This window comes from Delphinus delphis, chromosome 16 (assembly GCF_949987515.2).
Source record: "Delphinus delphis chromosome 16, mDelDel1.2, whole genome shotgun sequence".
NCBI lineage: Eukaryota > Metazoa > Chordata > Mammalia > Artiodactyla > Delphinidae > Delphinus > Delphinus delphis.
Window position 1 is genome coordinate 42,899,747 of NC_082698.1, and position 24,253 is coordinate 42,923,999.

The 24,253-nt window shown below is 33.9% G+C and overlaps 1 long non-coding RNA gene and 1 pseudogene across 1 annotated transcript in view; both read left to right on the forward strand.

Annotated features, from left to right (window-relative positions):
- The window catches only part of LOC132439378 (uncharacterized), a 375,900-nt gene that overhangs the window by 235,050 nt on the left and 116,597 nt on the right, over positions 1-24,253 (forward strand). Inside the window, exon 4 of the long non-coding RNA XR_009522347.1 lies at positions 19,100-19,191. This is a non-coding gene — a long non-coding RNA (uncharacterized lncRNA). The remainder of the gene's footprint in view (positions 1-19,099; positions 19,192-24,253) is intronic.
- On the forward strand, positions 17,037-17,288 carry LOC132439376 (small ribosomal subunit protein eS27-like; annotated as a pseudogene).

Here is a 24,253-nt window from a genome sequence, read left to right on the forward strand (position 1 = left end):
GAGTATATTCTCAAGTTACTTCCTCAGAAAGTATATATGGATGATTAGTTTTCTGATTCCTTGTATGTCCTTAATTGTATATTTACATTTGATTGATAATTTGTCTGTATATATAAATTTAGTTTTAAGATTAAGTTTCCTTCAATTAAATATTGCAGATATAATACTCATTGCAGTCTAAATATCCTATGTTGGTAATTCCAATCTTTTTGAGTGTCATTTCTTTGTAGATTTTCTTTTAGGATTTTTTTTTTCCTTTGGTATTTGAAAATCTTAATCATAGTGAGTGTAGGTGTGATTTTTATATTATCTAGATCTAAAAATGTATGACTCTTTTTTAGGTTTTGTAAATATCCTTGGTTATTTCTCTGGCTTTTCTTACCTCCCTTTTTTCTCCTGTTTTTTCTTCCTGGAAATGTTATTAGTATAATTGTAATTATTCGTATTTTAAACTATTCATTATTTTGATCTGTGTTCTCAGAAATGTCTTGTCTTTATCTTAATTCATCTAATTTAAAAACTTAAAATTATGTTTAAATAAATTTTCACACCCATTTTTCTTTTTTGCGGTGTGTGGGCCTCTCACTGTTGTGACCTCTCCCGTTGCGGAGCACAGGCTCCGGACGCGCAGGCTCAGCGGCCATGGCTCATGGGCCCAACCGCTCTGTGGCATGTGGGATCTTCCCGGACCGGGGCACGAACCCATGTCCCCTGCATCAGCAGGCGGACTCTCAACCACCGCGCCACCAGAGAAGCCCTTCACACCCATTTTGTGTTTTATTTTTTATTTCATAACTTACTATCCTCTATTACAGATATAACAGCTCAAATTCCTCTAATCCTAAAAATTATGCTTTTGTTTTGTTTATTTCTCCTGTGCCTTATAACTTATGTTTCTTCCAGAGCAGTTTGTTTACTTTAACTTTCTTTTTTATGTGGTTGAGTTTCTTTTTACCTGAGTGTATTAAATTGCTTTCATGTTCAAAAGGTAGATTTACCCAGCAAACTTGCATGTGATTCCTTCACTGTGGTATATACAGTTCCTTTTTTCAGAAGGTCTTTCCCCTGAATGCAAAACTAAATGGCTCCTCTATCCACATGAGATAACTTTGTTGTAAAGGAGGCTTACTTTATTGTTGGGGGCAGGGAACCAATGGGAAGGATGTACCTTATTTTCTCTGATACAACATAAAAAGTACTTTATTTTGTGATGGCAACACTCACCATTCTTTAGTTCTCCCAAGGCAGTTATTTTCATTTCTTTATACATTGTTTTATTTTGAGGTAAATTCCAGTATGCAAGCAGAAAGGAAGAATTGGAATAAAGGGCTGACTAGCACAGCTGTTCTGGAGACAGACCTTCGACTACCTCTGTTTTAAACTACATCTCTTTTCTTCCACCCTTTAAAACAGCTGCTCTAAGAATGAACTATCTATATCTTTCCCTGGGAAAACAGTCTCTCATGAAACATCCTTATGCATGCTTTCAGCTGTTCCATCCATCAACATGCTTTCATAAGCTTTCTGTTTTCCAGGATTCTCACTGACATATTTTTCCACTCTTGACTCCCTTCTATTTTTCCATACTGATATATGTTTTATCATTTATTTCCATTTTTTAAACATTTTGTTTAGACCTTAAGTGCATGTGCTTATTTTACAACCTAAAGCAAAAACATAAATATATATTATACCCAATTTTTATGAGCTAGTGTGGGCCCATTTCTCTGTGTAAATGAGACAGATACCCGACTCTAACGAGGGTAAGGCTACTCTTGATATATATAGATAGCCAATGAATACCGTGTTTCAGGTAGCACTACAAACTAAACTGATCATCACAGTTTACTTATTTGTTCATTCATTCAATAAATATTATTGCCAGACACTACTGTGTATATATATATATATATATATATATATATATATATATAGTGTTGGGCACTGTTCAAAGTATTAAAGCTAAAGCAATGAAGAAAACAGACAAATTAAAAGGTACTTTAATATTTTTATTCAGGTGACTTCAAGTTAACATACTTTAAGTATCAGAATACTTTGAAATTGTTGAAATGGAGTGTAGCAAAATTAGAAAGAGATTATTTGACATTGTTTTCATCTATATAAAACATGTATTTGGAGGAGTGAACTATAGGGCAGGTTTTATCTATATATCTACATCTATATCTAAACCTATATCTAAAGCAATATTATTATATAATGGATATAAATTATATAAGACTGCTCATGAAATACAGCATTTAATGATGGGCTTCCTCTTTGTCACTCTAGATGGAGTCAATTTTTTTTTTTTAACACCTATGCAGCAGAAAAGGACCTTCTAAAAATGCAAGGCTTACATTAACCATAATAAACTTTTCTCCTTAAGGCTACTTTGATAAACTAATCCAGACTCTGATCCTCCTTAAGAAATCTATTAATTCTCAGACTAACTTAACTGTTCTACGTTAGAGAGACGGTAAATATAGCAAGTAAATAAAGGAGATCTTGACTTTGAAGTGAGATAGCCTTGGGTGCATATCTTCTGTCTTCTATTTGCCAGTTATGTAAACTTAGACAACTTCCATAACTTTTCTAAACTTGAATTCATCTACAAAATTAGATTTTAAAGTATTTACTTCCTATGCTTGAAGAGAGAATTGAATGATATCATGAAAAGCAAAACCAGGCCATTCTAAATGCTCAATAAATGCTATTTATTAGTACTTTTCTTTTGTTATTACATCTCTTCCACCTAATTTTTCCACAGAATATTCTGGTTTCATCTGTAAGTTGCAACTGTATTTGTTACGTTAAAAATTGTATTTTAGTTTCCAACATTCTTTAGTTTACTGTAAGTATTTAATTTCAAAACCTCATTCTGCTGAAGTCTGCCACACATTGAGAGATTTCCCATACTAGTCTGAATGTTCATAAACAGGATTTGCCTAGCTTGTCTCCTCCTCAGCTAGAGGGAAATACCCACAGTTCTTAATTTGCAAATGATTAAGCTGATTCCACCTGGGAATATTTCATAGATACAATGTGTTTAGTGCTCATCATGTTCTTAAGTCAGCCAAAGAAGGTCTTCCTAATCCCGTATTGTATTTGAAATTTTCAGAGGCCACTTTAGGTAAGGGCACTCTACTTCCTTCTTTTGTGGCAGATGTAGAATAACAAAAATTCTGTGTCACTCATCATACAATTGTAAGAAGTTGTCGAGAGGAAGAGAAAGTGTATCACTAAGAATAGACTAGATTATGTTGTAATAATATACAAGTTCCAGAATCTCTTTAACTTGTAAAACAAATGTTTTCCTCTTGCACATATGACAAGTCTATTGTAGGTTAGGAATGACCCAACTTCACATAATATTTACTCTAGGACCTAGGCTTCCCCACACTATTGGTCATGATGGCAGAAAGAAACAGGAAATAGGACCTCATGCTGGCTCTTAAAGCTTTTGTCCAGAATAGACACATGCCAATTCCATCCATATTTCATTGGTCAAAGCAAGGCACATGGTCAAGCCTCATATCAAAGGGAAAATGAATACTTGTGAGTAATAATACTGTCTACTACAATGAATATAATAGGAATGATATCATAGAGATATATATTTCTTCATTGCATACTTTCTATGTACTATATGCATTACTTCATTTCATCCTTATATTAATCCTGGGAGGACAAGCATTTGTCATTATCCCCACTTTATATACTTAAGAATTTAATTGAAAAGAACTTGGAGTCTGACAAGATGGTGGAATAGGAAGCACCAACAATCCATCTTCCCACCTAGACAACAACTACACTGGCAGAACTGTCTGAAGTAACTATTTTGGGACTCTGGGGTCTTTTGAAGACTTGCAACTTCCAGGGGAAATCTTGGGTGGTGAATTTCAGTTAATTTCAGCTCTTAGTTTATTAATGGATAACATTCCCACCACCTAGCCTAATAGCAGGCAGCTGTGCATGTATTCCTGGAGAAGCTTGCATGAAGCTTGCAGGAAGCAGGGTGGGAAATAAGGACCCTGTCCTACAAATACTGGGGATCTGTGTTCTGAACACTGATTGCTCCTTCTCACCGTGGAGTTGCAGTCACAGAAGTGGGCAGCCTTTATTGCACTACCCACCCTTCATTGTTTCGAACACTTCCCTTTGACTGAAGTGATTTCTGGGGGATTTAGGGGCTGGTGTGCTTCCCTTCTTACTTTATTTTTCCTTTTTTCCTCTTTTGGAAGTATTAGGACATTCAAAAGCAACTGAATATATGGGGTAAATTACAGAGTCACTATAAATGCTGAGGGAAAGGCACAGGCTCAGAAAGGACCTAAGAAAACCTTAGGTTTACACCTCAGCACAGAGACAACCTGCATCAATCAAAAATAAAACAAAATAAATAAAACCCAACAAACTCTCAGAAAGGAGGATAATCTGACTTCCAGGGTTATTACATTATTCAATTCACATGTCCAGTTTTCAAGAAAAATCACAAAGCATGCAAAAAACCCCAAGGAAATATGAACCAATCATAGTAAAAAATAAACCAATAGAAACTGTCCCTGAGGAAGACTAGACAACAAATCTGCTAGACAAAGACTTTAAAACAGCATCCTAAAGATATTCAAATAACTAAGGAAGAAGAAGTCATGAAAATGATGTATGAACAAAATGGAAATATCAATAAAGAGACTGAAAACCTAAACAAACAAACAAACAAACAAACAATTATAGGGCTGAAAAAGTACAATAACAGAAATAAAAAATACACTATAGGGATTCAAAGGCAGTTTTGAGCAGACAGAAGAAAGAATCAATAAATTTAATAAAGCAAAACTGAAATTATCTTCTGAGAAACAGAAAGAAAAATGACTGAAGGAAAGTGAATAAAACCTGAGGTACCTATGGAATACCATCAACCAGACCAACATATGTATTGTGGGACTCCCACAAGGACAAGAGAAAGAGAAAGAGGCAGAGAGATTATTTGAAGAGACAATGGCCAAAATCTTTCCAAATTTGATGAAAGATGTGACTATAAATATCCAAGTAGCTCAATGAACAACAAGTAGATGAACTCAAAGGGACCCACATTAAGATACCATAAAATGGAAGCATTTTAAAACAAAGACAAAGAGAATCCTGAAAGCAGAAAGAGAATAGTGACTCATCATGTACAAGGATCACCAGTAGCTTTCTCATCAGAAACTTTGGAGGCCAGAAGTCAGTGAGGTGATATTCAAGGTGCTAAAAGAAAAAAAAAAAAAAAAAAGTCAACTAAGACTCCTATATCCAACAAAACTGTCTTTCAAATATAAGGAAGAAATTAAAACAGTCCCAGTTAAACAATAACTGAGGGAGTTTATTATCATTAGACATGCCTTGCAAGAAGCCCTAAATGAAGTTTTACAGTTTAAAATGAAAGGACACTAGACAGTAACTCAAAGCTGTATGAAGGAATAAAGATCTTGTGAAGGTAAATACATATGCAGTTATAAAAGCTAGTATTAAAACAATGGTCTGTGGCACCACTTTTTGTTTTTACACAATTTAACATACTAATACTTTAAAAAAAATTATTAGACTAAAATCTAGTATTAGTATAACTTTGGTTTGTAACTCTACATATTGTTTTCTATAGAATTTAAAAGATTAGTGCACTAAAATTTTTCTGGTTTATGTTTTTGGACATACAATGTAATTTTTCGACATCAGTAACTGAAAGGAGTGAAGATTGGTTCAAGATGGCAGAGTAGAAGGACATGTGCTCACTCCCTCTTGCGAGAACACCAGAATCACAACTAACTGCTGAACAGTCATTGACAGGGAGACACTGGAACTTGCCAAAAAAATTACCCCACATCCAAAGACAAAGGAGAAGCCACAGTGAGATGGTAGGAGGGGCACAATCACAATAAAATCAAATCACATAACTGCTGGGTAGGTGACTCACAAACTGGAGAACAATTATACAATCCTGCAGCCTGTGGAAAGAAAACCATATTCACATTCTTTCAAATGCTTGAAAGACAGACAAAATGAAAAGGCAGGGGACTATATACCAGATGAAAGAACAAGATAAAAGCCCAGAAAAAAAACTAAATGAAGTGGAGATAGGCAACCTTCGAGAAAAAGAATTCAGAATAATGATAGTGAAGATGATCCAGGACCTTGGAAAAAGAATGAAGGCAAAGACGAGAAGATGCAAGAAATGTTTAACAAAGACCTAGAAGAATTAAAGAACAAACAGAGATGAACAATGCAATAACTGAAATGAAAAATACACTAGAAGGAATCAATAACAGAATAACTGAGACAGAAGAACAGATAAGGGACCTGGAAGAAAGAATGGTGGAAATCACTGCCACGGAACAGAATAAAGAAAAAAGAATGAAAAGAAATGAAGAGAGCCTAAGAGACCTATGGGACAATATTAAATGCACCAACATTTGCAATATAGGGGTCCCAGAAGGAGAAGAGAGAGAGAAAGGACCCGAGAAAATATTTGAAGAGATTATAGTTGAAAACCTCCCTAACATGGTAAAGGAACTAGCCACCCAAGTCCAGGAAGCGCAGAGAGTCCCAGGCAGGATAAACCCAAGGAGAAACACCCCGAGACACATAGTAATCAAATTGACAAGAATTAAAGACAAAGAAAAATTATTAAAAGCAACAAGGGAAAAATGGCAAATAACATACAAGGGAACTCCCATAAGGTTAACTGCCAATTTCTCAGCAGAAACTCTACAAGCCAGAAGGGAGTGGCATGATATATTTAAAATGATAAAAAGGAAGAACCTACAACCAAGATTACGCTACCCAGCAAGGTTCTCATTCAGATTTGATGGAGAAATCAAAAGCTTTACAAAAAAGCAAAAGCTAAGAGAATTCAGCACCACCAAACCAGCTCTACAACAAATGCTAAAGAAACTTCTCTAAGTGGGAAATACAAGAGAAGAAAAAGACCTACAAAAACAAACCCATAACAATTAAGAAAATGGTAATAGGAATATACATATCGATAATTATCTTAAATGTAAATGGATTAAATGCTCCAACCAAAAGACATAGACTGACTGAATGGATACAAAAACAAGACCCATATATATGCTGTCTACAAGAGACCCACTTCAGACCTAGGGACACATACAGACTGAAAGTGAGGTGATGGAAAAAGATATTCCATGCAAATGGAAATCAAAAGAAAGCTGGAGTAGCAATACTCATATCAGATAAAACAGACTTTAAAGAATGTTACAAGAGACAAGGAAGGACACTACATAATGATCAAGGGATCAATCCAAGAAGAAGATATAACAATTGTAAATATTTATGCACCCAACTTAGGAGCACCTCAATACATAAGGCTACTGCTAACAGCTATAAAAGAGGAAATCGACAGTAACACAATAATAGTGGGGGATTATACACCTCACTTACACCAATGGACAGATCATCTGGGCAGAAAACTAATAAGGAAACACAAACTTTAAATAATACAATAGACCAGAAAGATTTAATTGATATTTATAGGACATTCCATCCCAAAACAGCAGATTACACTTTCTTCTCAAGTGCACATGGAACAGTCTCCAGGACAGATCACATCGTGGGTCACAAATCAAGCCTCAGTAAATTTAAGAAAACATATCAAGCATCTTTTCTGACCACAACACTATGAGATTAGAAATAAATTACAGGGAAAAAAAGTAAAAAACAAACACATGGAGGCTAAACAATACATTAATAAATAACCAAGAGATCACTGAAGAAATCAAAGAGGAAATAAAAAAATACCTAGAGACAAATGACAACAAAAACATTATGATCCAAAACCTATGGGATGCAGCAAAAGCAGTTCTAAGAGGGAATTTTATGGCTATACAATCCTACCTCAAGAAACAAGAAAAATCTCAAATAATCTAAGCTTACACCTAAAGGAAATAGAGAAAGAAGAGCAAACAAAACCCAAATTTAGTAGAAGGAAAGAAAGCATAAAGATCAGAGCAGAAATAAATGAAATAGAAACAAAGAAAACAATAGCAAAGATCAATAAAACTAAAAGCTGGTTCTCTGAGAAAAACAAAATTGATAAACTTTTAGCCAGTCTCATCAAGAAAGAGAGGGAGAGGACTCAAATCAATAAAATTAGAAATGAAAATGGAGAAGTTACAATGGATACCACAGAAATACAAAGCATCCTAAGAGACTACGACAAGCAACTCTATGCCAATGAAATGGACAACCTGGAAGAAATGGAAAAATTATTAGTAAGGTATAGCTTTCCAAGACTGAACCAGGAAGATATAGAAAATATGAACAGACAAATCACAAGTAATGAATTTGAAACAGTGATTAAAAAGTTTCCAGCAAACAAGTCCAGGGCAAGATAGTTTCACAGGTGAATTCTATCAAACATTTAGAGAAGAGCTAATACCCATCCTTCTCAAACTCTTCCAGAAAATTGCAGAGGAAGGAATACTCCCAAACTCAATCTATGAGGCCACCATCACCCTGATACCAAAACCAGACAAAGATACTACAAAAAAATAAAATTAGAGACCAATATCACTGATGAATTTAGATGCAAAAATCCTCAACAAAATACTAGAAAACAGAATCCAACAACACATTAAAAGGATCATACACCATGATCAAGTGGGATTTATCTCAGGGATGCAAGGATTCTTCAGTATATGCAAATCAATCAATGTGATATACCATATTAACAAATTGAAGAAGAAAAATCATATGATCATCTCAACAGATGCAGTAAAAGCTTTTGACAAAATTCAACATCCATTTATGATAAACACTCTCCAGAAAGTGGGCATAGTGGGAACCTACCTCTAATAATAAAGGCCCTATACAACAAACCCACAGAAAACATCATTCTCAATGGTGAAAAACTGAAAGCGTTTCCTCTAAGATCAGGAACAAGACAAGGATGTTCACTCTCACCACTGTTATTTAACATAGTTTTAGAAGTCCTAGCCAAGGCAATCAGAGAAGAAAAAGAAATACAAATTGGAAAAGAAGAAGTAACACTGTCACTCTTTATGGATGACATGATATTATACGTAGAGAATCCTTAAGATGCTACCAGAAAACTACTAGAGCTAATCAACGAATTTCATAAAGTTTCAGGATACAAAATTAGTACACAGATATCTCTTGCATTCCTATACCCTAACAACAAGAAAGAGAAATTAAGGAAACAATCCCATTCACCATTGCAACAAAAAGAATAAAATACCTAAGAATAAACCTACCTCAGGATGTAAAAGACCTTTACTCAGAAAAGTATAAGACACTGATGAAAGAAATCAAAGATGACACAAAGATATGGAGAGATATACCATATTCTTGGATTGGAAGAGTCAATATTGTGAAAATGAATATACTACCCAAAACAATCTACAGATTCAATGCAATGCCTATCAAATTACCAGTGGCATTTTTTTTTACTGAACTAGAACAAAAAATATTAAAATTTGTATGGAAACACAAAAGATCCCAAATAGCCAAAGCAATCTTGAGGGAAAAAAATGTAGCTGGAGGAATCAGTCTCCCTGACTTCAGACTATACTACAAAGCTACAGTAATCAAGACAATATGGTACTGACACAAAAACAGAAATATAGATCAATGGAACAGGATAGAAAGCCCAGAGATAAACCCATGCACCTATGGTCAACTAATCTATGACAAAGGAGGCCAGGATATACAATGGAGAAAAGACAGACTTTTCAATAAGTGGTACTGGGAAAACTGGACAGCTACATGTAACAGAATGAAATTAGAACACTCCGTAACACGATACAAAAAAATAAACTCAAAATGGATTAAAAACCTAAATGTAAGACTGGACACTATAAAACTCTTAGAGGAAAACATAGGAAGAACACTCTTTGATATAAATTACAGCAAGATCTTTTTTGACCCACCTCCTAGAGTAATGGAAATAAAAACAAAAATAAATGAATGGGACCTAGTGAAACTTAAAAGCTTTTGCACAACAAAGATACTATAAACAAGATGAAAAGACAACCCTCAGAATGGGAGAAAATATTTGCAAACAAATCAATGGGCAAAGGATTAATCTCCAAAGTATATAAACAGCTCATGCAGCTCAATATCAAAAAAAAAACAAATAACACAATCCAAAAATGGGCAGAAGACATAAATAGACATTTCTCCAAAGAAGACATACAAATGGCCAAGATGATGTTGAAAAGCTGCTCAACGTCACTAATTATTAAAGAAATGCAAATCAAAACTACAATGAGGTATCACCTCACACCAGTTAGAATGGGCATCATCAGAAAATCTACAAACAACAAATGCTGGAGAGCATGTGGAGAAAAGGAAACACTTTTGCACTGTTGGTGGGAATATAAATTGATACAGCTATGTTCTCACTATGGAGAACAGTATGGAGGTTCCTTATAAAACTAAAAATAGAATTACCATATGACCCAGCAATCCCATTACTGGGCATATACCCAGAGAAAACTATAATTCAAAAAGACACATGCACCCCACTCTTCATTGCAGCACTGTTTACAATAGCCAGGTCATGAAAGCAACCTGAATGCCCATCGTCAGACAAATGGATAAAGAAGATGTATATACAATGGAATATTAGTCACCCATAAAAAGGAACAAAATTGGGTGATTTGTAGAGATGAGGATGGACCTAGGACTGTCGTACAGAGTGAAGTAAGTCAGAAAGAGAAAAACAAATATTTTATATTAGCACATATATGTGTAATCTAGAAAAATCATACAGATGGACTGGTTTGCAATGCAGAAATAGAGACACAGATGTAGAAAACAAACATATGGACCCCAAGGGGGAAAGTGGGGGATGGGGGTGGTGGTGGTCGTGGGATGAATTGGGAGATTGGGATTGACATATATACTCTAATATGTATAAAATAAATAACTAATGAGAACCTGCTGTATAAAAAAAAATCAAAAAAAATATATAAAGTACATTCACAGCAAAAAAAAGAAAAGAAAACTGAAAGGAGTGGGTTCATATCTGTAAATGAGCAGAGGTTTTGTATGTTACCGAGGTTAAGTTATAATAAATTCAAATTAGTGTGTTAGCTTTAGTATATTAAATGTACTCTCCATGGCAACCATAAAGAAAATAGCTACAGAATATGCACATAAGGAAATGAGAAATGAACTAAAATATTTCACGATAAAAATTAACTAGGGACTTCCCTGGTGGCGCAGTGGTTAAGAATCCGCTTACCAATGCAGGGGACATGGGTTTGATCCCTGGTCCAGGAAGATTCCACATGCCGAGGAGCAAGTAAGCCCGTACTCCACAACTACTGAGCCTGCGCTTTAGAGCCTGCGAGCCACAACTACTGAGCTCACGCGCCACAACTACTGAAGCCCACACGCCCCAGGGCCTGCGTGCTGCAACTACTGAAGCCCACACGCCTGGAGCCTGTGCTCCACAATAAGAGAAGCCACCACAATGAGAACCCCGCACATTGCAACGAAGAGTAGACCCTGCTTGGCACAACTAGAAAAAGCCTGCGCAGCAACTAAGACCCATGCAGCCAAAAAAAATGTCAACTAAATACAAAGAGACAGAAATTAGGGATAAGAAAGCTGGAAGACATATAGAAAACAAACAGCAAGATAGCAGAAGTAAGTCCTGTAAGAGGCTCACTTTAGATCCAAAGACATAGCTTGGATATGACACTAAAGACACAGGTAGGTAACAAAAGGACAAATAGACAAATTGATCTTTATGAAAATTTAAACTGGTGTACCAACAGAGTGAAAAGTCAGCCTACTGAATGGGAGAGACTATTTATAAATCGTATATATGGTAAGGGATTAATATCCAGGATATATAGAGAACTCCTAAAACTCAACAACAACAAAAACAACCTGATTCATAAATGGGCAAAAAAACTTGAATAGACATTTCTCCAAATAAGAGATATTAATAGCCAATAAACACATGAAAAGATGTTCAGCATCAATAATCATTAAGGAAGTGCAAATCAGAACCACAATGAAAAACCACTCACACTCATTAGGATGGCTGTTGCAAAGAATAAATAAAAACAAGTGTTGGTGAGGATGTGGAGGGATTGAGGCAATTGTGCACTGTTGGTGGGAATATAAAATGGTACAGGTGTTGTAAAATACAGTATGGCAGTTATTCAAAAAATTAAAAATAGAATTAAGATATGATCCAGCAATCTCACTTCTGGATGAGTACCCTAAAGGATTGAAAGCAGGGTCTTAAACATCAAACATGATCACTACATCAAGAGATATTTGTGTACCCACGTTCATAGCAGCATTCATAGCTAAAACATGGAAAGCAACCCAGTGTCCACTGACATGAATGAATAAGCAAAATGTGGTATAAACATACAATAGAATATAATTCAACCTTAAAAAGAAGGAAAGTCTGACATGCTACAATATGCTCAAACCTTGAGGACATCATGCTAAGGGAAATAAGCCAATCAAAAAGACAAAATCTGTATTATTCCACTTATATGAAGTACCAAGAGTAGTCAAAGTCATAGAGATAGAAAATGGAATGGTGGTTGGCAGGTCTTGGGGCAACCATTGGGGCCTCCCCATGGAATGGGGAGTTATTGTTCCTGGGTACAGAGTTTCAGTTTTGCAAGATGAAGAGTTCTGCAGATGGATGGTGGTTTTAATTATTACAGCTTTTATTTTTACTTTTAATAATCCCAGCCATTTAACTTAATTAATCTCCATTTAACATAACTAAGTAGGCACAAAATTTAAAGAGTGATATGAACTTGCTTTTTGTAACTTTATTCATTTGTTTCTTTTTGTTTATTTTGGGAGCTAGATACCAAAGATTCTGGTTAATAGTTAAAGAAAAAAACTCTAGATTATCAGCCATACCTTCTTGAACAGAAATTCAGCATTTCAGAAACTCAGAATCCGAGAGGTGCTATCTGGTCATATCTGAGTGTAATTCATGATATAATTAGCATCAGAGTGTTCAAAAGAAATCCTTTTCAAAATAGTCATTAGCCAGGGCCCTCATAAATCACTTACTTCTAAGACAGTTTTAAATGAATCCAAACTTTTGAAAGGGTTTTAGATTTTAGATCTCTAGAAGTTAGATACCACAAATGGTATTAGAAATCTATGCCAGCATTTCTCACAAATTACCCTCCAATGACGTGAACTTTAATGTAATTGGGGATATGGCCCTATCATATTCCTCTCAGGGAAATTCAAGCCCCATTGTAAAAATATAACTCATTAGGAACCGCAAGTATTTAACATTATCATTATCCTATGTTCATTTTGATCCCAGACACCAGTGCTGAATTCCAAAATGGTGCTTATCTCAATCTAATAACTGCTAAGGGGCACAAAGCCAGTGAGATGCCTCTATTTTCAAAGAGTAGTCTGACAAAATTACCTCTATTAGTAAAATTGATGTTGCTTATGCAGAATCCACAAATTATTACTTGATGAGGCTTAAAAGTTGATTTCACCATATTTGAGAGAAACAGGTTGAAAGCAGGAAGAACTTTTTTCCCATTTAATGAGTTTTAGATTTTTAAAAAAATACTTCTATTTTTAAATCTTTAGGAATAGAGTTCAGCCAATTAAATAAATATACTTATTGCATATTTGAAGAATTAGAACTGTCTAGTGATATTTACCAAGTAGACTGCTAAATATGTGGAACTCTCTATAATAAATGTAGTTCTTCTAGCCTGATACAACACAATAGTCTCAGATACATGCAATGAATATAGATTACTATCCTTTGAAAATTTATATTTCTTATTTTGAAAGCTTATTTTTAAAGAACCTATAAGAGAGCTTAGTTTAAATATTCTGTAAATGTTATTTTATTTTTTTAAGTATTTATATGTTATTTTAATTAAATTTAATTTTAATATTTTATATATTTATTTTTAGTATTGATTTTATTTACAAACTTTTTTTAAGTTTATGCAATTGCAAACAACTATCCAGTCCCTGCCCTTAAGATGAACTCTAAGTACAATAGAATTGAAGAAACTAAGCTTAGAGGGTCAAGGGTGACTTCCTGGAATCATTCATGTCAAAAACAAGGGAACAGCAAATGCGAAGTTCTGGAAGCCAGAGAATTGATACATAAACAAAGAAGAAAAACCTGGCAGCAGTTTAGTACTTCCAGGTACTGAAAAAAGAGGAGAAATTAATGAGAGTTTGCCTGTGATATCCACCCTATGTACCTAATATGTAACATGCAAGCAGAACAACATTGCAAAATCACCAAGAACACTCAGTGCAGAGCTTGTAGAAGGGCCTCAACATAAATTAGTTTTCACCTCTCACCAAATACAACAAAGATAGGTTAAAATAAAACTAACTGCATTTTTAGTGGTGAGGAAGAAGGGAGGTGGCATTTAGTGGTGTGGTAGTGAGTAGGAAACATGGCATAGCATAATAATAATAATAATAATAATAATAATAATAGTTCATGCAGCTTACTATGTGCCTGGTACTGTTCTAAGGACTTTAAAAGAACCATTTAAAATTCATGAAAAAGCCCTATGAGGTAATGTTATCATTCTCAGTTTCCAGATGAAGAAACAGGTGAGAAATTTTAAATAACTTGCCTACGGTTGCATAGCTGAGCCAGAATTTGAAAGCTTAAATTTAAACAGCCCATTTTTTGCATCTGAACTCTACCATTCACCCACTGTGTGGTCCTGGGTAAGTAACTAACTTCACTAACATCTCTCACATTAAAAATGGGGACATAATGAGGCAATTGTGAATATTGAATTTTAAAAAATCATAAAGTTCATGAAATATTATATATCCCCAATAAAATGTTAGTTTTCCTTCCTCTTCCTACAGCCCTCATGGCTCTTATCCATTTATTCAATGGTCATGTACTGACTGCCTATGAAAATATAATACTTAGCCAAAGACTTGGAAAAACACCTCAGACTGTTAACAGTCATTATCACTGAGATGAAGAATGAAAGTAGGCTGGTGTGAGATTTAACTCCTGTATACCAGTGCCAAGCCCATTAATTGGGCCTTATCCCTTTGGGAAAAAGCAGGAAGTATTAGGGAAAGTTCCCAAAACCACCACCCAGTAAGAATGAGCTCTATCATCTCCAGGACCTGAAATTATCACCAAATAGAATAGATGAGGCAGTTTGCAGGTACCAAGCATCCAGTTTACCCTAGTTCCTTTAGGTGACCTAGCCAAGTCATACAACAGGTACCAAAGACATGCAACAGGTCTGAGGTACCTTAAAAATTCTCCATTCCTCAGGCTCAATAAACTGGCTTTTATTATAACCTAAAAGCCATCTTTGTACTTTACTTTTGTTCTTTTTCTCAAACCCTTACTGTACTCCCTCTAGATATTCCACCCAGCTGGGGTCATTCTGACTTTGTCCTATTTACTGTTTATTTCCATTTCCTCTAGTATTTTTCATTTCAACTTCAATAATATGTGGTAAGGCTCTATAAAATTGATAAACAGGAGCATCTCAAAAATTTTAATAGTTTATAACCTGCTGTCATCTTGATGATCACAGCAATTTCAGTACACAACTTTAAATGCTACCTTTCATCCACCAGTCATTTCTCCACTATTTACAAAGCTACCAAACAGAATGTAATGTATATGAGAATATATATTTCACCACCTACCTTTGTTACATGTATTTTAACATGATACTCTGGTTTTTTTTTTTTCTTTTTTCTTTTTTTTTTTTGCGTTACGCGGGCCTCTCACTGTTGTGGCCTCTCCCGTTGCGGAGCACAGGCTCCGGACGCACAGGCTCAGTGGCCATGGCTCACGGGCCCAGCCACTCCACGGCATGTGGGATCTTCCCAGACCGGGGCACGAACCCGTGTCCCCTGCATCGGCAGGCGGACTCTCAACCACTGCGCCACCAGGGAAGCCCTGATACTCTGTTTTTAATTCTGGATGTTATTTTTAAATTTTCTATTTCTTTTTTGTTGTTAAAGAAGAAAGTCCAAGAGAGAATTTTGATATGTACCCATTTGAAAACCATAGATTTATATAAAAAGCTTGACATAAATGAAGAAAGATGGGCAAAAGGAGTATGTAATTTAGGAGAGAGAAGGTAGTTCCCAAATTTTACACTCTTTGGAGGACTTCATATCAAACATCAAACAATCTCTCATTGGTTTATGGTTATTATGTATAAAGAATTCTGGTAAGCCTTTAACTTAAATATTCTCACCTAATCCTACATTATAATGTAAAAACTGTTATAACTTCAATTTTATAGATAGAAAAAAAAAGGCAAAGATTAAGAAATGTTCCCAAGTCCACACAGCTAGTAAGTATTGGAATCATTGTAAATGCAGGTTTCTCTGACTCTAGGTACTGAACTTTCAAATATTCTGTAAAATCACCATATTTGACAACATGGCAAATGACAAAATAGTAATAATAATAATAATTTGGAGTGAGAAAATCTTTGTTTAAGTCTAAGATTTCACACTTATTAGCTGAATATTCATCGAGTCCAAGCAGAGTCTCAGGATACTTCCATCCTGTGGTCACACCAACACCTGGCTCTCAAGTTCACTCTAGTATTTGTTTCCATTCCACCCAGACAAATGAACATAGAATCATGGAAAGAAATTTTTAACTGTGTACATAACTCACTGACTAGAACTCAGTCACATGACCATTCCTAATTTCACTGGAGTCTTAAAAATGTAGTGGAGCTATGTTTCCAGGAAGAAAAGTTAGCAGGTTTGACATCAGCTAGTAGTCTCCTCCATAAAGTGTATATGTAAAGCCCCATTATTTGATTAATTAGTAGTAATTGCAACTGCTAATTTAAGCCTTTGATGCCCTTGAAAATTAATAAAATAAAAGTATACTTCAAAGGAAAAAAAATAAAGTAATATGTGTGATTCAGAATATTAACATTTGTGGAGCTAACCAACGTTGAAACAAAGAGGCATTTCAACCTTTCACTTGGTGATGACCTACCTAGGAGAACATGCCTCTTGAAAAGAATTTTCTTCATCCCTCTCCAGAAGAGAAGAGGAAACACAAGAAGAAGTACCTGGTGCAGAACCCCAATCCCTACTTCATGGATGTGAAATATCCAGGATGCTATAAAATCACCACCATCGTTAGCCATACACAAACAGTAGTTTTGTGTGTTGGCTGCTCTACTGTCCTCTGCTAGCCCACAGGAGGAAAAGCAAGGCTTACAGAAGGATGCTCCTTCCAAGGGAAGCAGCACTAAAAGCACTTTGAATCAAGATGAATGGGAAACCATCCCAATAAACACACTTTGGATTAAAAAATAAAACAGGCATTTCACTATACAAAAATGAAAAGTGAACTACCTTGAGTAGACAGCAACAAGGCAACTCTCCAAAGAAAAATGTCTTTATTTGACTAAGCTAAGTTTAAATAACCTTCACTAGAGAGAATCCCAAAGCAGGAGAGTGTGCTACATAAAAATGTTTGTTTGTTCTTTTCTTACACAATATCACTTTGCATTCCAAATACTCCAGCTAATCTCATTAAAGGTTGGTGAGGGGAAGGGAGTAAAGAGAGAATTTAATTCAGCATGTAATTATTGTTGAGCTGAAGACCATTTTTTTTTCAATAAATGAGTAAACTATGAATAACGTTTCACATACTAATTGAAAAACTTCAAGTGAATCAATATTAAAAAATACCCGATTGCTTGTATACCCATATGCCTACTGCAAACACAAATTGGATGAGCATTTTCTGACTTCCTGAGAAATTATCTATCTATATCAAAATATGTATCTATAGATTCATATCCATAAAATATGTGTGCATATCTACAAATTCTCAAAATATTCTGAAAATATTTATGAAACTCAATATCAACAAAAAAAGAATAACATTTAATAGATAAAAGACAAATATGGGCTGAATTAAGGTACCCTCAAAAGCCAGAATTAGATTTTACTCTAAAATCTAAACTAATAAAATGTGTATCGAAAATACAGGATTAGCCATAAATGAGAGTAAAACAAGATATTGTGAATAAGTGAGTAATGGACTAGTTTGGTAAAGTTCAGCACTTTAATTCCTATGATATAAGGATTCACTGCTTGCTATGCAGAAAACTGGTTTATGTTCTTCACGTGAGAAAAATTAAAATGGTAGAAAAGTGACCAATCATGAGAGTCGAGGTGGGGGGTGGGAAGAGTGTGTTGATTCTGCTCATTTAACATGGTTCAAGGTTCAAAGTGGATGGAGTTCTGGCCAATCCAACATTAGCAATCTGATTGCACAGGTTAGGCTTTACCTGAAAGATATTTAAATCAGCTAATTGATTCCTTGTTCTCCACTTAAACTTCTTAAGAAGGTTTCTTCCAATGTATTTTCCCTACAGAAAGAGAATATGCTAGAGAAGCTGAATTAAACATTCTGATTCACTTGACAGATTAATTTCTCTGTGTAAATGAACAATGACATTTTCATTCATACATATCAGTGGTTTATACCCATCAGCTGCTGTGAATATGAGTCTGTGCACAGAGACAGCTTTCCTCTTAAATTGCAAACAAACTGATCCTGGGAGACTATTATCCATTCCTTGAACTGTGATGAATCCACCAAAGCAAATGCTACTGGGTTTCTGAGCAGCCAGTCCCTCTTCCCCATGTGACATAACCTTGTTCTGGTGTACTTGTTTCTTGGAAAAGTTTTAATTGCTAATTTTTGTTTTGCTAATAGTCTAATTTACTTTAACCTCAGCATTTAATTCTAGAATATTGTGAGATTGTTTAATTTATGGGTCATTAAGTTCTAGATGTTTTTTCCCTTTTTTTCTTGCTTCTTGTTTAAGGACACGAACATATAAAAGAAGATGAAGTACACATGAATGATTACTAAGTGAAATCTGTATATTTTTTATCTTACTGAAAGATTAAAGAAGTTGACTAATACTATTATATATGTACTTTAAGGGCTATTATTAATTTTCAATTATAGTAGTTTTATGTTTGCTCCCAATGTTATTTGCAATTTTTTGATCGTCAGAATTGTTAATTAGCATATGTTTTATAGCATCATGGATCCTGATTCCAGAAGTATCAGGAGCTCTTTCAAGAAATTAGATGATCCATCACCACTGCCTTCATCCAAACAGACTATTTAAGGTAAATCACCTTTTCCATTTATTAGCTGTGAAACTTCTGGTAATCATTTTAAGTTTTCTGTCTTCAGTATGAGTAAGCAAGGCATTTGTAGGACTAAATATAGTACATAAGGTAAAACTATGCCAAAATTTTTTTGAAAGTGATTTTTGTATACAAATGATAAATTTATTGCTAATGAGAGACATCAGATTTTTATAACCTTCCTAAACTACATAACTGTCATGAGGTGATTATAATTATATGCATAAACCATAATTATTCATTGTATGATATTGAGTCAACAGCAAATTTTCACATGTTTATGAAACATATTAATATTATGTGTATATTATCAATCAAATCAGTCTTAAATTTTAACTACATCTTCAATTTTTCCAAGATTAAATAAAAACTGTTTACAGGATAAATGTGACATGAAAATTTTGCTTTTTATATTCTCATGCTAAAACTTAAAATAATGTTAGCTCTTTAACACATTTCCAGAATGGCATTAACCTGATATTTTTCAAGATTAAATTTTATTAAAGAAACTTATGCATGTCCTAGTTTAGGATAAGCTTAAATGCTAAAATAAATCTCCCTAAGTTTAATGTTCTAAAAATAATTTAAGTTACTATCCTAGAGAACTACTAATAATTTTATGGTATTCATAAAAAAGAAAATACACTCTAAGTAAGTACAAAAAATGCCTGGAATTATAGACCTAGTGCAAAATTCTTAACTTCAACTAATTATATTTTACTCTTGAAACTCAATAATACTCCATACAGGCTGAAGTCATTGATTTTCTGAGTTTACTTGCATAATATTTAGTTCTAAACTTAATTGTTAGACTTCATAAAATACAAGAAAATGGGCATTATAGATGAAACATATTTTTAAAAGATAGAGCTTATAAATTCATAAAATCTCAAGGATAGGAGAAACATTATCACATTTTATATAGCATTTTTCAAAAGTTGAGCATAAAAGCTACAACACAAAAGTCCCCAAAGAGAAAATCATACAGGTCATAGTAGCAAATAACAAATGAATAAATCTAGAAATTTATAGCAAATAGTTAAGGGAAAAAATCACTTTAAAGTCTGAAAATATATTCCCAGGTAAACATTTTGTCAAAAATTGTTTTGCAAAGCTACAAACCTCATATTTACACAATTACAAACTGTGAAAATCTTTTGTCAAGACTTATGACAAAAGCTACTAGAGCTGTAATTAAAGATAAAGCCTTAAATGCCAACTTTATTAAAAAAGAACATTTTAACAAAAAATAGGCATTTGAACTCAGATAATTAAAACATGATGAATCCTAAGAAAAGTATGAGAAAGGAAATATAGTAATAAAGGAAAAAGGAATAATTGAAAATTTAAAATAGCAAAACATTTACATTTTCTGAATAAAAAGTAAAGTGTGCATTCCTATATTTATCTGTTTTGTACATGTATTTCTTCTGCCTGGGACTTATTCCTTTATCTTACCTCTGGAAACTTTGTACTCCTTTTCTATGAATCAACTGAATTACCATCTTCATTCTGAGAACTCCCTGATTCTTCGCTCATATACCTTGCATGTTCCTCATTAGAGGTATTGAAACATTGAATCTTTTGAATAAATGATTTTCTGTATGATATCACCACACATTTCAAAGGAAAAATGTAGGATGTAACATATTAAGCAAGCAGTTGATTTTGTTGAAAAAATTACACATGTGTTAGTTTGAATTGGAATTTTAAAAATGGTGTTTAGTGACTGGCTATTGCTGATATATAGAAATACTATACCAAATTATTTGCTTTAATATTAACTGGCTTCTGAATTTTATTGGATTTTCTAGTTATACAATTATATTCAAAAAGAAATCTCATTCTGCATATTCTAATTTCTTCATCTTTATATAAAAACGTCTTGATTATTAAGACAAATCAAAGGAAAATATTTGGATATAATCAATAATTAAGAGCATGCACACTGGTGTAATTTTGCCCAGATGTGAAACCTGGGTCTGCAACCTATCTACCACGTGACCTTGGGAAAGTTACTTATCTCCTTTTTGCCTCAGTTTCTTCCCAGTAACTATCTTTTAAGGTGGGTTTGAGGTTTAAATGAATTAAAACTTGTTATATGCTTAGAATAGTGTCTGGTATTGTTTAACCTTTAAGGCAAATGTCTAAAAGACATAGGATAAAAAACATTTCAAGTATTTTTAAGAATTTTATGTGTTTATTTAAACTATACTCAATAAATACTGTTTAATTAACATTTCCACCACTTTTATTTGTGCAAACTTTACTTTCTCTGTTACATTCTATCTGCAGGACATTAGGCAGCTTTACTTAACATGTGTACACTTCAGGATCTTTATCTGTAAAATGTGGATTTTAATAGTACCATCCATATAGATTTGTGTATAAAAAATAGGATAATGGTAAAATAAGAAAGATTTTAGAACATTTTAAGCTTTCACCAAATGCTAAGTAATGTTATTGACATAAGTGAGGCATTGAATATATTATAAAGGTATTTCATATTGAAAACATAGATTAACCATTAACTTGTGTTGGGGCAACTGACCATTCATTACAGCTAAATAAAAAAGTTCCTTTTCTATATTACACATTACACAAAAACAATTTTATATGTAAAATAGAAATCATTACAGTACTAGAAAAAATATAGGTGGGTATTAGTATAATTTCATAAAGAAAATTTTCAAAGAAAATTTGAAAATTAGTATAATTTTTCAAAGAAAAAAAGTCTATTTCATCCTAGTGATATAATCAAAACTTATATAACATCAGAGTAGAAATTATGTTATTAGAGAAAACTTGCTGAATTTTCTTGAATACAGACTCTGCAGAAAATTATGGGAAAGAAGCAACATATTCTGTGCTCTCAAGGGCTATGAAATCTGGTCAGATATCCTTGAATAAAATAACTTGTGAAACGTATGAAGCAGAACATAAGATGCATGGTAAATCACACATGATCTGTAATCCAAGTCAAATTATAGCCAACCTTGAGGACAATTATATAAAATGCAACTGTGCTATTTTTCAGAATGTTATCAATCCTTATCACATTTTTATAGGCTCCAGCTCAGATTTTGTTTTTAATATGGAAAGTTAAAATTCTAGTGTCTTTCCAGAAAAGAAGAAATCATTCATTCTCAATGAATTATATCATATTTCATGGAAAATTTAGCCAAATTTAATCTATATTGCTTCTTAATTTTTATTTTTAAGAAACACAGACATTAAAATGCTCTCTCTGGGTTTTCTTTGTGAGTATCTGGAAAATACAAAGTATCATCATAGCCCTATGTGTCACTGTTTTTCTTTTCAATTCTATAAGCAGACACTGTTTTTAATTTGGGGAGTATGCTTTGCTTTAGTAAATTGGATGAAAAATAGATTTTCTAAAAAATTAAGCCTGATTTATCCCTCATTAACTTCTCAAATTATTGAAAATCTCAATAGTGTGATCTGGGAATATTTTCCTAAGGAATAGCTAAATTTTATAAACATTACACTATCTGTTCATTCTGACAAAACTAATATTTCTATTTAGGCAACATACTTTGGGTTTTATCTATTTATTTTCAGTCTAATTAATTTGAGAATCTAGAGTTTCACCCGGAGACACAAAGGAGGCTCCATGGTGCTCATTTGAGATATTGCAAAATTCTGATGCTTCTAAAAATCAGTTAAATTGGCTCTATAATCATTCCTTTTGGTCTTGCTGTTGAAGGTGTAGTTTAGTGGTTTCTCTGATTGCTATACAGAGCTTTATGTTCCTAGAGGACAGGAAGATATAGAACTTACTTCTTTTCAATCATAGTCACCATGTTTTAGCCACACTTGCCTTCCTCTTGCTCTGAATCATCAACCTCATGCTGGCCATGATATCTTTGCACCTGCTGGGTTTTGGTTTTGTTTTGTTTTTTGTCTGAAAAATTTTACCCAGAGTCTTCCTGTATCTGAGTCTTCTGTATTGTTCATGTGTTAGAATATTTATATTACTTACTCTAGTTAGCTTTCCCAGATTATTCCATCTAAAACAGCAGAAACCACACCCCTTCCAACACACACACACACACACACACACAAACACCTGGCCAGTCACTACCACAGAACCTCATTTCCTTTTCTTTATTATTCTGTGTCATGATTGCGTTCGGTTATTTATTTGTCTTATATGTCTCCCCTACTATAATATAAGATCCATGAGAGCAGGGACAGAGGTTCTTTCTTGTACCTCCAGCTTGGAGGACAGGGTCTAATCTACTGAGTGGCCCTCGAGGGTAAGATAATAGAAAGAAATAAGAGAGGAAAGAAGGAAGGAAGAGCAAAGGAGTGAGAATGGAAGATAAGACAGAAGACAAATAGCAGTCCAAGTTATAGGCATGTTAAAGGAGCCACTTGGCCTCTCAAATTCCATTATTACTCTATCAACTCTCATAGTATAAACACCCACTTGAGATTTAAATTCAAGGGTGCTTCACTTGGGAAAGACTACTGTGCTGTGCAAAGTCAAGATCAACATGTCAGTGCTGCTATTTTCTTTTATCTAGAGTTCACATCATGCTTATAATTTTATGTTTTAGTTTCCCTCAGTCTATTTAAAAACTACTTGAGATTATACCAATGTTTTCTCAGTCCTCTTTCTTATCAATTTCTTTCTCTTTTTTAAACTCTATTTCCTTTCCCTATGATGGATGACCCTGAATGACATAAGATTCAATGCAGCAAACTCTAGTAAATATTTTTCTACAATTTGGAATAAAACAATTAATTTCCTAAATAAATTTTAATATATTTACTCATATTTTGGAATTTTGGAACCAGAGTTTCTTTATTTAAACTTTACACACATTTTTAATAATTTGAGAGAGAAACCTTTCACAGTATTTTCACCATGCTTCAGTCTACTTTTGACCAGGTTGTCCTGTTCCTCATGAGTCCTTTGAATTGGTTATAATTGCATAGATTGAATTTAGGGTTACTGACATCCGTAATAGAGGAAAAAAAGTAAGTGACATATATACCTAATAGTAGTGCTAAT